Raw genomic sequence first — 15,451 nt, 5'->3', positions numbered from 1 at the left:
ACATCACTACCAGCAAGTATGATGACTATTATTTATAATTTTTCAAACCTTCTGATCTAAATTTTTTAAATGGCTTCATCTATTTCTCTGAATTAGCTCATCTACTTCAGCACACATAAGCAGTTGTTCCCATAATGAACACATTGATTTGCATTAATACTGACAGTTAACGATTCCCAGATTTCAAATTTGGGGCATAGTATATACTGAGATGCTTGTGGTGGCTGAAATCCACATCCTCTGGTAGTGAGAATAATACGCTAATTTTTGTCCATCACTAGAAAGCAAGAATTGCTCTTAAAAATTCTCATCAGGAAGAAATACAACTAAACTCATTCTATATGCCCTTATTTTATATTTCTAGCATCTTTTTTTTCTATTATATATAACACATATACACACATATGGATTTGTCTTTGAAAGATTTTGAGCTTGTTTAAAGGGGAAAAAACTACACTTTTTTTTTTTTCTTATTTGATACTATAAACCCTAACTCACTTTTTTAAAATTGAAAGTTGGGTCAAACACAGAGGGACTGGATAATTTAGGAGAAAAGATGTTAAGTAATTAAATGATCATTAAAGAGCAAACAAAAAATGGAGATGATGTAAAGAAGAACAAAAACAAAGATAACAAAAGTGGAAATGGGAAAATCTACATCAATGAAGCAAAAACTTTTCCTCAGAGTCTGAAGAGAAACACTGTGGATATGCAAGTCAGTTTCCCTTGTTCATGAAAGGGATTAGGAAAACAAACTATTTTCAGGCTCCATAAACTTTGCCATAGGGCTGCCTTATTTGTAGGATACCAAATGAAAAAACAGATCATGCCATTAACTAGAATTATAAAGAAATAGTATTTAGAAAAAAAAATGTGGAGTTACTTGTCTCAGTTAACTCTAATGACAAATTCCTGGATGCTCTATTCAGCAGTGTTCCCCTCAAACTATGATATTATTAACTTTGAGCAATTAACACCAAACAGATGTAAGTACAGACATTGTAAAGATAACACATCACTCACGCTCACAGGGTACCCCAGAGAAAAATCCACGGGTGATGCTCCTGTCTGGAGCACTACTGAAGACTGGATTCTCTACACAAGAACCCCACCTCTGATTCACAGTGCTGCCTCTTACTGGGTCACCCTCTTTCCAACTTTGTGGAATCCCAATTTTCAGCACTTATGGCAACCTTCGCTAACAGAATGAGATCAGTTCCATTCCTAGTAGGACATGGCCTGAGAGACATCTTGGATTTGGATCTACCCTGGAAGTTTTGGGGACCAGACCAAATGGCTGATACCCCTGGAAGCAGACAATACTTACTAAATGGCCCATGAGAGAGAAAGTTTGCAAACTTCTAAACTGAGTCCCAGTGAAGGGAAGCACATCACTGTCTCTTGCTGTGGCTGACCACCTCCAGTACTATGGGGATCAATCTTTTCTGTGTGGGACACTGATGGACATGCGTCTTCCTCAGAGGCTTCCGAGATTCTTCCAAAAGGATTTAAAGGAATCCGCACAGATTGTGATAAAACAAGTTATTTTTTTTTTTTTGGCTTAAATCAAACAAGCCAGAAAATAGCTTAAAAAAAATCTTAAAAAGAAAAGAAAATCTATTCTTTTCACATGCAGTCTAGAACCAATAAGTGATCTGAGATAAAAGATAAAACTAATCAAACAATCTTCACATGATAGAGGTTTGTTTTTTTTTTTAAAAAAAAAAAAACATCCTCCTTCAACTGGAGTAGGAAATCTGTATCTTACAAACACATAAACATTAACTTAGCAAAATCTGCAAAGACTGGATACAGCCATACCAAAATAAGAACAATAATAATAATAATAGTAACCTGTTCTAAAATGGAAATAAATCTATTATGTGGAACTGTGAAAAGCCAAAAAGGTAAGATGTCAGCAATAGTGTTGGAGAAAGATCAGATGTGGAAATGGCCTCCAAGACTATCTCTGGCCAGTTGCTGCCTTATCTGCTGTAGCCATCCTGCTGAAGCCAAGTGAATACGGAGCATCCATAACCATTTTAACTGGCATGCCGTTTCTCCAATCCTTAAAAAATGTACATGAGTTTTAGCAAATTAAACTTGGCTTTCATTCATCAGGTTACAACAGGCTCTGTCTGCAAACTTCTAATTTTAAAATCAAGTACTCATTTGATTCTAAGCAAGGTCAAGAGAACAAGGCAGACTGGTGCTGACATTCCAGGGCTATGCCCTACAACACTCACTCGTCAGTGACATCAACGTGGTGTTGTTGCTATGGAGCCTGACTGTTAATTTCTAAAAGAAGCTGATTAGACAGCAACCAGATGAGCATCCACTGGCTGACACCACTCCACACAGAACACTGACATGTGTGTGTCTCTTGCTTGAAGCATTTTCTGAATCATTCCTAACTCTAAACCTACCCAATCTACAAGCAAACTTAGTTAAACTTCAGCTTCAACAAACAGGGGAAAGTGTTTGGGGGTTGGAATGAATCTGTATATTATTTTTAAGGAGAAATTTTTAAAACTTCTAAAAATAAGTGGCATACAAACTTACATACCAGTGCAGGGATATTTAATAACAACAACAAAAAAAGCTCAAAAAACAACCAAGTTTAAAGTCTTCAAAGACAGGGTTCTAGACACAATTCCACTAATTATGTTTGGATGTACCTTTTTTGGCTTCTGTAACAGCAATCTTCAGTTATAGTCACCACAAAAGGTCACTTCTCACCCTGAAAACAAAAGAGAATGTCAAAATCTGAATGTCAAGGGAGGCAGTGACAAGAACTGCCCAGGATCACCTCCAGCAAACAACAAGGCAGAGAACTGTATCTACTGGCAAGTGACGCTCACAGCTCTGGAATCTACACTCATCTGGAGCTGCTCAGAAAGCAAAGACAGCAGGGGCGGAAAAAGTCAAGGTGAAACATTTCAAATTTTGCTATGAACTTTTTCTCATCTGGCCATCTATCAATTTATTTTCATGTGAAATAAGACGTGACTCAAAGAGCTCTGTTTTTGAAAACCATATTGCCACTTGAACATGTGTCTGTTTGGTTCCTATCCACATCTCTGATTTCATTAAAACAAGGGTGTTTTTGTTTTTTTTTTTTTGTCCTCTTTGGAAGAGCATTTGTCCTTGTAAACATGATGCGTTCTGCCACTTTGAACCTTTCAAACTGAACCAAAATGCCACCATTTTCAGTTTAAGGAAGGGTGTGGGAGGGCAGTTAACTGCTGGTGAAAGCTACTCAGAGGTGACCAGATCCACTATGTGAGGTAAAAATGTTTTATATCAGGTGAAATAAACACTTGAAATCCTGTTCCTCAAACACAAAGACAGCATCTCCTCTTGCATCCCTAACCTCTGTTATGCAAAACCTTGTTTGATTCTTGAGGAAATGTTACAAGCTGCCTCTTTCTGCCTATGTAACTGGGATCAACATATGACATGAGTGAAAAGAAAAACATTTGTTGTTTTAGATCAAGTTACCAACAGGACTCAGTCCATATCCTTTGACCAAATGCTCTTTTTTTTTTTTCCTTAAGATCCTGAAATCATATTATCATTTTACCAACATGTTAATATCCTTTTGCTCCACGTTAAGAATAGCATGGAAGCTAAGCATTCCTTTAATCCTAGCACTTGGGAGGCAGAGGTAGGAGCATTGCTATGAGTTCAATGCCAGCCTGAAACTACATACTGAAATAAAGTGGTTTTATTTCACATGGACCTATGTCTGGCTACCCCTCTGCTGTCAGCCTGGAGAGTGCAAAGGCAGAGAGCTTTCAGGAGACTCCCGTCTTCCCTCACTAGGGCTAAACATTTTCAAGTGGCTCTTTGGTGGATTCTCTTTGAGGAATTGGTCTGAGGCCAATTTATGACATTTCCACCACAAGCGTATGCATATTCTTGCCACTCTGATTGGAAAAAGACACAGGCTCTGGGTGAAACCATCGTTTTCACGTTTACTGTAAGAGGAAATTGGAGGTTTTCACCATACATCTTCACCACTGGGGTGGGGGAAAACCCTAGCAGTGAGACCTAAATTTACTGTTTTGCAACCTGCCCCCAAATCTTTCTGTTTTTACACAAAACAACTCAAATTGAAAATGAAATTGGTGTGCTTTCCTGCTGATATATGTCCCTGGGATTGGTTCAGCAATGGCGAGGGTACGTTTCATGGTAAGCGGCGACCAAGTAGGAAAGTTGCAATGATGGTCAGTCAGGGGACGTGCTGCTCAGATCTGCCTGGAACACCACTCCACACAGGGACTGCAGCAATCCCACATGAGAAACTTTTACCTCCACAATTCCTACAAAGGGGGTAGGAGCAATGGTTCAGTGTTTGCCGTGCAAATGTGGGTTCCTAAATTTAGATCCCCAGAACCCAAGTAAAAAGCAGTTGTCTGTCATCCCTGCACAACTATGGAAAGAAGAGAGCCAGCAACAGGAGAACCCCCTGGAAGTTTACAGACCAGCGAGCCTGGTAAAAGTGGTAGTGAACAAGAGTCTCTGGGTCAAATGAGGTGGAAGAAGAGGACACACTCAGCGTTTCCCACTCACCTTCACACACGCACTACAGCACATGAGCACCGGCAAACACACACAGACACACACACAACAAAATTTTCAACACAACATATTTTATTTGTTTATTTCCTTATTTATGTATGCATGGAGGTATGCCTGTATTCTTTGCAGCACTCAGGATCAAACTCGGGGTCGTACTCATACTAGGATATAACACGTACCACTGAGCTACATGCCCGTTGTTCACAAACTCCTAACAGCAGAGTAGATGAACTCTGGCAGAAACCTCTCAACGGAAAGCAAAGAAGGCTCTTTTCTGCCTCATTTTTCCTTGAGACTTTCTCCAAAGCATGCACTCCAAGCTAATTTATACGTTTATCTATTGCACTGTGTCTTCTTTTTGCATGTTTGGCAGAAGGACCTATAGTATCAGATTTTGCAATGCAGATGAGATGTGCTATCATATAGGCCTGGCAAACAATTGGACCTCATTAAACTTTAATTTAAAAAGAAAACTGTTGAAAATGCCTACTTTGAATAAAGTTGTCTTTATAGTGCTGCACTTGAACCTGCAGAACATTTGCAGGTAAGAGCCTGGCCTGCTAGCTTGCTCAGCTGCCTACGTGGTACATTACATACAGGAACATGCAGCAAACACACAAGCTGGCTCACCCCCAGTCTTTTTCTTTTGGGGGTGGTTAGTAAAAGCGAAAAGAATATAACAACACAATCTTACCGCTGACCCTCCACTCTATATGCACTAAAGCAATACAAAAATTAGCTGCATTTAATTTTCACTTATACATAAAATATCGGCAGTGAGGTGTGAAATACATTCCATAAATTTTAATGCACACATGTACTTGACCACTCATTAATTTATTTCTGTTGATTTTAGTTTTTAGACAGAGACCTGTTAGCCATGTCATTTGAATGCTGTGTTTGGAGTTTTGCAAAGAAAAAGATGAAGAGTTCAACAGCTGTTTGCCATCATGCTAAACGACAAGAAATGTGTCAATACAAGAGACAAGAAAATCAGAGGGTAGCCCTGGGGCCTGAGCCAGCAGCACTAAGGGCTTCTAAGAGTTGGAAATCAACAACTTGGGGGAAAAAAATGTGCATTTTGCCTTTCTCCCAATGCATGAAAACTTCCATTTCCAAAACTGTACTCATTCAGTTTCTTGTACTGTTCAAATATATCAACTATTTACCTGTATGATTACTGGCAGCACAGGCCCCAGAACTAAAATTAAACCATTATGTAAAGCTTTTAAGTTTAAAAAAAAAAATAAGAGACACAAGGTAAAAGAATATATTCCCCTCCAGCCCACTTGTCTTCATTTAAAAGAAGGTTGTCACCATACAAATGGTTATTTCTTTTTCTTTTTCTCCTGTTCTTTTTTAAGTTTCCTGCTGATTTTAGATGTTAAAAGTGAGGCAGGCATAGGGTAAATAGAAATTGATTACTTTCTTTTCTATCATCCTCTGCAACACTTAAGATCCTGTGAACACTAGAATTTTCCATGCTTTCTTCACTGCTGATGGCGAATGTCATTTACCTAAAGCTACAAGTTGGCCAGAGAGGCCATGAAGAAACACACAGAGCCGGGTGTGTGGCGCACAACTTTAATCCCAGCACTCGAGAGACAGAGGTAGAAGGAGAGTTCAAGGCCACACTGAGACTACATAGTGAATTCCAGGTCAGCCTGGGCTAGAGTGGGACCCTACTTCAAAAAACAAAAACAAACAAACAAACAAAAAAAAAACACCATGGCTTTACATGCCATCAAAGTGTCTTTCTCTCATGTCCAGTCATCCTTGCCTCTCAATCGCTAGAAGCGTACTCCAAGTGCACTACCATGCTTTCAAAGCTACTCTTTCTTAGGCTGCCCCTCACTCAACCCACATTATTATGTAATAGCAAGTGCTAAAGGGCACAGACCACTGGAACTGAGTCTCAGGTAAGTGTGGCAGCGTGATCTCATTTCATGAGGCTGCAAAGAACAACACATCCTCTAATTTTCTCAATATTCTCAACTATTTCTCAATAGTTGTGTCCCCCCCCTTTGTTATTCATGGAAGCCCAAACAAATGACTGATACCAGTATTCCTCCATCATCATTCACAATATTTAATCCCACAGAACTGAGTGGAGAGTGACCCTCGGAATCCCTCTCAGTCCTCAATTTAGCATATGCTGGGGCCAGCCCAGTGTGGACCAGCCTAATTGGGGACAGAAAGATGTTCAGAGCCAACCCCAGGAAGACAGTGGGAGCGATGTCTCAGGGGTAGGACACAAGAAGCCTTCCCTCCCTGAAGTACAGGAGTGTGACACAGATTTCCCACACCCCACCTCCCCCCACCCCCACTTAAAAGCACAGGCTTCACTGGTGAAAATGGGTCCAAATGGGCCAATTCCCAAGGAGTACTGTTTCCTTAAGTAGGCAATCTTAACTCATTTTGGCTTTCCTGTCTTATTTTTCAATGATTTCTTAGAAAACAGAAAGATATCAGTACATGTTTGACTGAATGAGAAATGGTAACACAAGGGTCATTTTATTTTCTGTACTTTAGAAAATCCACTAAAAAAAAATAACCCTAAGGTTTTTGCCTCTGCCCTTACTTAGAACTCTGGATTTGTAGAAATTGAAAGGAAGACAGAATGAAAGGAAAGGGGGTAAGAGAGAAGGAGAAGAACAGAGTCAGTGGAGTGGAGAAGAACAAGGAAAAGGAGAGGAAAGGACACAGGAAATAGGCTGTCTCCTGGGCAAGCGCAGCTCTGTAACCAGAGGCAGCCTGGGACACCAGCAATGGCTAGTGCTTCACAAATGCTGCCTGTCCTTCATTGTCTCTATCACAGAAATGTACTATGATAGCATTTTCTAAATCTCCCTTCTATCCCTTGAAGAACATTTTACCACCTTTCCCTCTCCTTCTAGGACCCTCACTATGTCCCAAGAGCCTAACTGTGGGGTCCATTCTAGTAGATAGAAATGATTTTAAAAAACCCAAACACATAATGCAAACACGTGATTCAGGCCACCCCAGCCAAGGCTTACCCAAGAAATCACTCCAAGCTGGCAGACCCCCAAGAAAGCCAGCCTTTGGGCCTGTCTCATTTGGAAAGCTCACTCTCTCTTACCTTCCACGAAAGTAAAACCATGGTCACGGTCATGTGAAAATATTTTATAGGTATCCTTTAACAGCCTGTACATGTTGAAACCCAAAAACAATATTTGCTGTTTTGCCTTTGAAGCGCTAACAAAGCCTTTGTTTTAGATTTACCTTCAGAGAGCAATAAGAGTTAATAATCAAATCTACCCCAACCCCCACAGATGTTAAACAAAAAGATAAAAGAAATGCAAATAGCTATTGTCATGGAAAGTTAAAGTACCTGTCTGTATTTTTAAGTGAAAACTATTATCTCTATCAATCAAAATTTAAGAATACAATAGCGCTAATCACAGAAGGTGCTCTGACATAGTTACTTCTTTCCCTCATAAAAAAGTATTTTTCCTCTTAAAAACCAAGTATAAAAGTCATATACTTATAATTAGATAGAATATTTGTAATTTTATCATTAAAAACCTTCAGCAGTCTCAATGTTAATAAATGCTTCTAATTCTCTACACTGATTTGTACCCAAGAAGACCCTAGTCTTCATATATTTTAATAAGGTTGATGAAATTTTATTTCAATTCTGCCAGTTTCCAACCTGTGGGTGAATAGCACACTCTTCTGTTGAAAAGAGTTACTCAGACCCAGGCAATAGTCAGCTGGGAGCAAAACCTCCTTTTTGTCAGACACTAGATACAATACTTGCCCCCCCCACCCCCGCATCTTTACCCAGGACAAAGCACCCTTCCATAGTTCTTGTCTGCTTGGGCAACTTGCAGGGAAATGATAAGCACTTTGCCCTTACAAAGAAAGTAGAAAACCCCACCACCACCCAAAATAATTCAAGTGCACCGTGCCTCAATTGCTGAGTCTGTCTTTTTGATTTCACTTTTTTAAAAAGGATTGCATTAGCCCCTGAACGTGGTGCTTTCTAAAGTGCAAAAACAACAACAAAATAGAAAAATTCCAGATAAGCAGCTCAAGATTAAAATTCCTACAGCAAACAGTTAAGCCACGATGCCATTATCCAGAGGGACAGAGTCTGGATGGACGTCCCTTCCACCAGGGAGCCAAGGGGCTATCATTTCCCCCTCAGTAAGCTCAGATTTCCTCCCCTCTATTCTGCCCCTCCAAGCATCGTGGCAACATCTCTAGTGTGCTGTTAACATCAACAGAGATGATTCCATTTCCACAGAAGAAACCCTTCAATTCCAGTACAGACTTTTGGGGGAAGACTCTGGCCCCGTCTAGACAATAAAGCAGCCTAGTTTCATTGGGTTCCTACAGTTCAGTCCTGCACAGACTGCAGGCTTTTACCAAACAAAGGTAGCAGTGGCTACAGGATAGTTAGCAAACAGGATTTGTTAGGACACAGAATAATAAGGATGGCCGCTCTCTCTCGCGCACTCTCTCTCTCTCTCCTTTTTCTTTTTAATTCCTTCTGGTCCCCAAGAGCCTCTCTCTGCATGCCAGTCCAAGATTCAGCCACTTTCCTCTGAGGTACCTGTACTGGTGTATTTCAGGGCAGCCAGAAAGTGACAACCACCCAGGAATCTGGACGGCTTTCAAGAGGCACCCAGAGGAGCAGCAAGAAGTCCCCTCTGACCTTTGTAAAATGAAACGAATGTCTCACCTTGGTTTGGCACACACTTACCGGGTCATGGTGAAGAGGCAAGGCTGGGGGGCAGGACAGACAATTCGCCCACAACGGAAGGAAGAAAGTTGAGAGTTTGTGAGGGAGAAACTACAGCCACTTGGGAGCCAAGCCCAGGGGCTCTCAAGCTCCCAGAACTCACAGGCTAGCGGCAGGGTGAGGAAGGACTGAAGGTATGTGGGCTCAAGACAACAAAAGCCACTGCCTTACTCGAGATTAAATATGCAGGAAGAGGCCCCTTTGCATAAACACAAACACTCCGCAAATGAATAACTGGCTCAATCAGACGCCCGCTGTGCCTTCTACCTGTCCTCCGGGGAGGAGAGACCCACCCTGCCTCTTCCAGGGGACATCACTAAACAGGGAAGCACAGCTAAATGTTAGGTTGCTATAAGAACAATTAAATTGTACTGCGTTCATTAGTAATTAAAAATTCACTCCTGGGGGGGGTGGCACTGGGGAGATGTAGTACTATTGTGTTTCTAGCTACTCCAAAAAGAACTTGGCATGCCACACTTCGGTGGAGTTCTGCTGTGGGCAGCATTTCAATCTCCTCTGTGCAATGAGACTTTTACACAAGCACATGGTCGAGTCCCCATTTAAGGTCAGGGACAGACTTCTCTTGCTTTGTGTATCACACTACTCACACACCTCTGTGAGTCTCTCTGAAAAACATACTTTACACACATTTATAAAACATGTGTGTGTAAGACACATACATACATATATACATGTATGTAGGAGCATGTGTAGTCACACACATATTATCTATACATAGCTAAGGAAAATATACATACACTCACATACCCAAAACAGCACTTAACACTCTTTACTTCGCTAATCATTTCATTTCTTTACTTCGCTAATCATGGAGGAAATGTCAGTTTTCCAAAAATATATCCCAAATGCCTGCCTTTTAAATGTTACTAATCCATGACCATTCATTTAAAAACATTACCCACACCCTGGGAAGGAGGCTTTAAACTAAGTGGCCTCGGCCACTTACAATTTCAATTAAATAGCACAATTGTAGTCAATAATTTTCTCTATTTCTGCAGAAAATATGCCACACATCAATGTACTTTGTTCTTAGAACCCAGAAACTTGCCAGGAGGATAAAACATGGTAAAGCCAGGAATTCTCTACTGCCTTTTCTCGACTTAGGGGGGATCACTTCCTATAGATCGCCTACTCTCTGGGTTCTAGTCATATGTTGGTCTTAGTAACTTGATTATGTTTTCATAAATTTTGCAGTATTACATGAGTTCCACTGAAGCAACCATAACAATTATATTCATCTAGTTTCCAATGCCTCACACTACTTTGGGGGTCAACTCAGTACTACTCTACAGCATGTGTCTATGTTATTATTTGGACTAAAATAAGAGAAAGCACTTTCATTCTCCTAGCCAAATTTTTTTATTTAAAAAAGCTCTTTTTTTCCAAAAGCAAATTGACTATTAATACAACAGTTTGATGGTCAAGTCATTCTGCTGAAAAAAAAAACAAAAAAAAAAAAAAACTGAAGGATATACACTGAAAAGTTTTGATTTTTTTTTCAATGTTATGAACAAAGATGACGGGAGTTATTGCAGAAAAGAAATAAACTAACAGAGTCTTCAAACTGCCAAAGAACAAAACATGGGTTTCTTTCTATGAGGGGCTTTCAGCACAACTAAAGGCCCCAATTCTGCTCACTACTTTGCATAAAGATAATCTTTTGAATAAAGCAGCCACTGTGGATGACAGTGATCTAACCTCTAAGAAAACAAGCAACAGAATAAAATTTAACCATATAGCACTATGGGGAAACCTGTGTCCATCCCAATGGACCTTCTAATGATTCCTCTGGAGTTCTAGTGGGTAGTTGGGGTCCCAGCTCATCCACACTTCACACTGATGGGGCAGCTAATGGAAGAGCTGTTAGTGGAATCCAATATTAATGTGAGGTGTCATACAAACCTGGGTGCCTCTGATTGTATTATATAATTATATGTGGTATCTCATTCCATAGGCATTAGATACTGTACTCTGAATTAATATTTTAATGAGGACAGTGAAATGAAAGACAGCAACTCAGTAAGTGAACCATGCATTTGTGGCCCAAGCTAAGCTCCTGGCTGGAAGAGTGTCAGAAGCAGAAACAAACGACACAGACTGGCATTGTGGCAAAAATCCTTATGCAAGCTTTGGATTCTAAGTGACACACCGATGCACAAAGTCAGAGATGTCATCCTCCCACAAGCCACACACTGCAAGCTATAGGAAAAAGGAAGGGAAAGAGCTGGGGGGAGGGGGCGCAGTTGCAGTGAGACCTCCAGAAAATAAACAGGGTGTACAGTTTCAAAGACTTCAGACAGACATCTCATTGTTCAAGCCAATTATCAGCGGAAAATAATAACAACAGATGGCTATGGAGTCACTGACTTTTCATATGCACTTCATCTCAGCGGAACAGATGATGAAACGCGAGAGCTATCTCAAAAAGGCAAAACAGCGCGCAGTAAAAGAACTCTACAGTCCAGATGGGGACCTTCTAAGGCTGCTGATTATCTTCTTAGAATGTTGTAAGATAGACTTACTAAAACATTTCAAGAACTGATCAGATACGATGCATACAATGGCTTCATTAATGGAAGGAGTCACCTCGGACTTGAGGCTAACCTCAGTGGGGATTTCAATAAGGTTAGACTAGAACCGTAAGTGTGCTGTTTTCTCATCAGGGATCATAGGTTCCTACTCATACTAGAAATCTGTGAGCCACAGGAAAATAAACCATCACCTGAGGAAGACACATGGATGGTGTTCTCTTTTAAGAGCAGAAAGATAAACTAAGACTAGGAAAAAGACATGAAATTACTCTGAATCATTCTATCATGACAAGAAAAGAAAATCACTCTAAGTAATTCCTTATTAAAAGCATTCTAGGATAAAATATCATCCCTTGTATATAGTTACAGCATCCTAAATAGTCTTTGTCATTGGCAATGGCAAGAGATAATTTGCTTTTGGTAGAAAATAAATATAATTTTAATGGTACTGTGATAAACAGTTCTAATTAATGCCAACCCTGTACTCAGGCAAAACTAATCAACCTGTAGTAACCCAATGTCAATAACCTGAACAGCCCAAAGTCAGGCTCACTGACAGACCCCACGGGGTTCAGCACAACCTGAGACCCTGTAATAAGTCACAGGAAAAGTTAAATCTCTAATCAGAGCAGCCTCATTCGGGCTGCAAGACAGTATCTGTTCTATCTGTCTACTTATCCATCTCCATCCAGGCATCATTAATGCCACATGCATAATTTTGCAGAAATCTCTCTGACTTGATATAAAATATGGTTGAAGTCACCGTGCTAAGAAAGAAAGGAAAGCTGATCCTCCCACTATTTACTAACATACTTAACATTTTAAAAATATTTTTATGAACACACTGTTGACTTCACAAGTTTATAATGTAAGTTAAAAAGCTTTCCCCCCACCCCCAGCACGGCTTTTCTTTCAAAGTACTCTGACAAAAGTAAATTCGTAGCAGAACACACAGGCACGGAGAAAATATCGCCAAGGGCAAAATTCTGCAACTGCTTTAAGAAGCAAACAAGAACACAAAAGATGTGTAATGCAGCCATCTGGCTCTCTTCATGCTATCTCAATACTTCAACTTTATCCCCACCCTGAGCCAACCCACACCAATGCCACAGAACCAAATGGCTTCACTTCTGTTTCCTGCGCAGCAAGCTTACACAATGCAGTCAGGATGCAAGAGTTGATTTTTTTCTTCTGACATATCCACTAGTACCTTACTAAATCCCCCACTTCAATGACTCTGTCATCTTTGCAATTCAGAGTGGGACTTCTTTGAAAAACCACTGAGAACTTTTCTGTGATAAAGGCAGTCTCACATGGATACATCTGTTCAGTTTCCAGAAAAACACTCTGCGAAAACTTCACCTTTGCCATCTCATGCTTTCTGCTAGAATCAGATGTGGACATATGAAAAAAAGAATGCGACACTAATTCCAATTGGAGCATGTATGTTTTTGACACAAAACTGTGGCTCATGGGCTGGGGAGATGGATCCATAGACAAAGCACTTGCCATGCGCACGTGAAGACTAGAAGTGCCTGGCACCCCATAAGTGCCAGGTATGTGTAGCTCTCCACCTGCAGTACTGATGTCCTGGAGGAGAAGACATGGGATCCCCAGAGCAAACAGACTAGCTAGAGGAGCTGAATGGACAAACCCTGAGTCCAAATGAGAGAACCTGTCTCAACAAATAAAAGGAGAGAGACTGGAGAAAATACTGGAGGTCAATTTCTGGCCTCCACATACATGGGCCCATACCCAGCAATACACATATGCACACCACAAATATGCACACAAATTATATGTTGTTTACCTCCACTGGTATTAGTTAATATGACTGGTTGATATGATTTCATTAACTTTAATCACCTCTCTCACAAGTAAGCATGTCCGTTGAAATTTTTCAGAATTTGACTCAGTTTACAAAAATGTATTGAGGGTTGGAGAGATGGCTTAGCAGTTAAGGCACTTGCCTTCAAAGCCAAAGGACCTCCATTCTGTTCCCCAGCACCCACATAAGCCAGATGCACAAGGTGGCACATGCATCTGGAGTTTGTTTGCAGAGGCTAGAAGCCCTGGTGCACCCATTCTCCCCCCCCCCCTCTCTCTCTCTCCCTCCTTCCCTTTCTCAAATAAACAAATAAAAATAAAATATAAAAATGTATTGAATAACGACTATGGAGTCAGGAGCTTACTAAGAAATGAACTATCAGGGCTGAGGAGACTGCTCAGTGGTAAAGGCACTTGCTTGCAAACACTTCAGGTCCAGGGTTCGATTCCCTAACACCCACATAAGCCAGATGTACATAGTGGTACATGCATCTGGAGTTCTCCCTCTCCCCTCACAACAAATAAGATGAATAAAAATATTTGAATAAAAAAAGAAAGAACCACCAAAATCTACAATTCTCCTGTGTACTAGCATGAACTGACTGGTGTATTAAACCAGAACCTCTAACAGTGTATTCTAAAGCTTCCATTTGTATGTAGGCTGATATATTTTATTTATGTAGATATTTTTTCAGGCATAAAGTATGTGAACATGACAGATGTCTTCACAGGGATACAACTGCTTACAAAAATTGTGAATTAAGGCTTTTGTTTTGTTTTGTTTTCCTTTATTTTTTGTTTGTTTTCAAGGTAGGGTTACACTCTGGCCCAGGCCAACCTGGAATTCACTATGTAGTCTCAGGGCCTTGAACTCACAGCCATCCTCCTACCTCTGCCAACTTATAATGGAAACTTTTGGGAAAAAATAAAATCAAGAAGCCTAACAAATGCCTTTCACCAAGAGGCAGCAATTCAACAAGGTAATAGATGAGGCAAACATGCCCCTCTCAGGCCAGCTGTCCTTGCTGCTCTTCTGCAGGGCTCAGGGAATCAACAATGGTTAAGAGTTTTCAGTGGGAAGCAAGATTAGCAAGGTGGGACCAGGTCTGGTTTCCTCTCTGACAACAGTTCTCCTTGTGCATGAATCCCTCTGGACATCTGGAGATGAAGAGACCTTGCCTAGTTTGTGATAGGGTAATGCCTTGGATCTGTTCTTGGTGCTTCTGCCCACAAAGGACCTTGGCCTGCACAGCAGCAGTCATCTGTGGGATACACACAGCACATCTAGTCACCATATGAGACATTTGGATAATTGTTTCAGCCTACACCAGTGTCTGGCCCCCATTTGGCAGACATAGCACATGGCTGCCTACCAGACCTGGGTTAGCACAGCTGGAGCCCAACTACAAGTTCTCAAGGATGTTCCTCCCAGGAGCACAGCTGGCTCTTGGCAGCTCCCATCTACAGCCATTAGCATCCAGTTTGGTTTTTCTAAGCAAGTTCAGTTAACAGATAAAGACAAGTCAGGTTAATCTTGACTATGCATTTGGGCTTGGGATAAAATGTCTACCACGGGCAGTGCTGCACTGAAGCCAAATGAGCAGTGTGAGTGGTGCTGAGACAAGCATCTCTGTGCCTCACTCCAGCTCCCTGTTCCTGCTTGCTGAACATGCACTGACTACCAGTCCAGGGCAGACAGAAAACCTACAGGTAACTGAAT

The 15,451-nt window shown here is 40.9% G+C and overlaps 1 protein-coding gene across 5 annotated transcripts in view; it reads right to left on the bottom strand.

Annotated features, from left to right (window-relative positions):
• Foxp1 (forkhead box P1) overlaps positions 1 to 15,451 on the bottom strand; it is a 526,824-nt gene that overhangs the window by 346,106 nt on the left and 165,267 nt on the right. For 4 of the 5 annotated variants that reach the window (XM_045134139.1, XM_045134138.1, XM_045134137.1 and 1 more), the window contains exon 3: positions 2,679 to 2,740. The exons of the other annotated variant lie outside the window; for it this stretch is intronic. The gene's annotated coding sequence lies outside the window, so the exon portion shown is untranslated. The remainder of the gene's footprint in view (positions 1 to 2,678; positions 2,741 to 15,451) is intronic. 5 annotated transcript variants of the gene reach the window in all.

The sequence above is a fragment of the Jaculus jaculus genome, chromosome 14, assembly GCF_020740685.1.
Source record: "Jaculus jaculus isolate mJacJac1 chromosome 14, mJacJac1.mat.Y.cur, whole genome shotgun sequence".
Classification (NCBI taxonomy): Eukaryota; Metazoa; Chordata; class Mammalia; order Rodentia; family Dipodidae; genus Jaculus; species Jaculus jaculus.
Note: the sequence above shows the minus strand (reverse complement) of the source record. Positions and strands in the feature narration are given on the sequence as shown.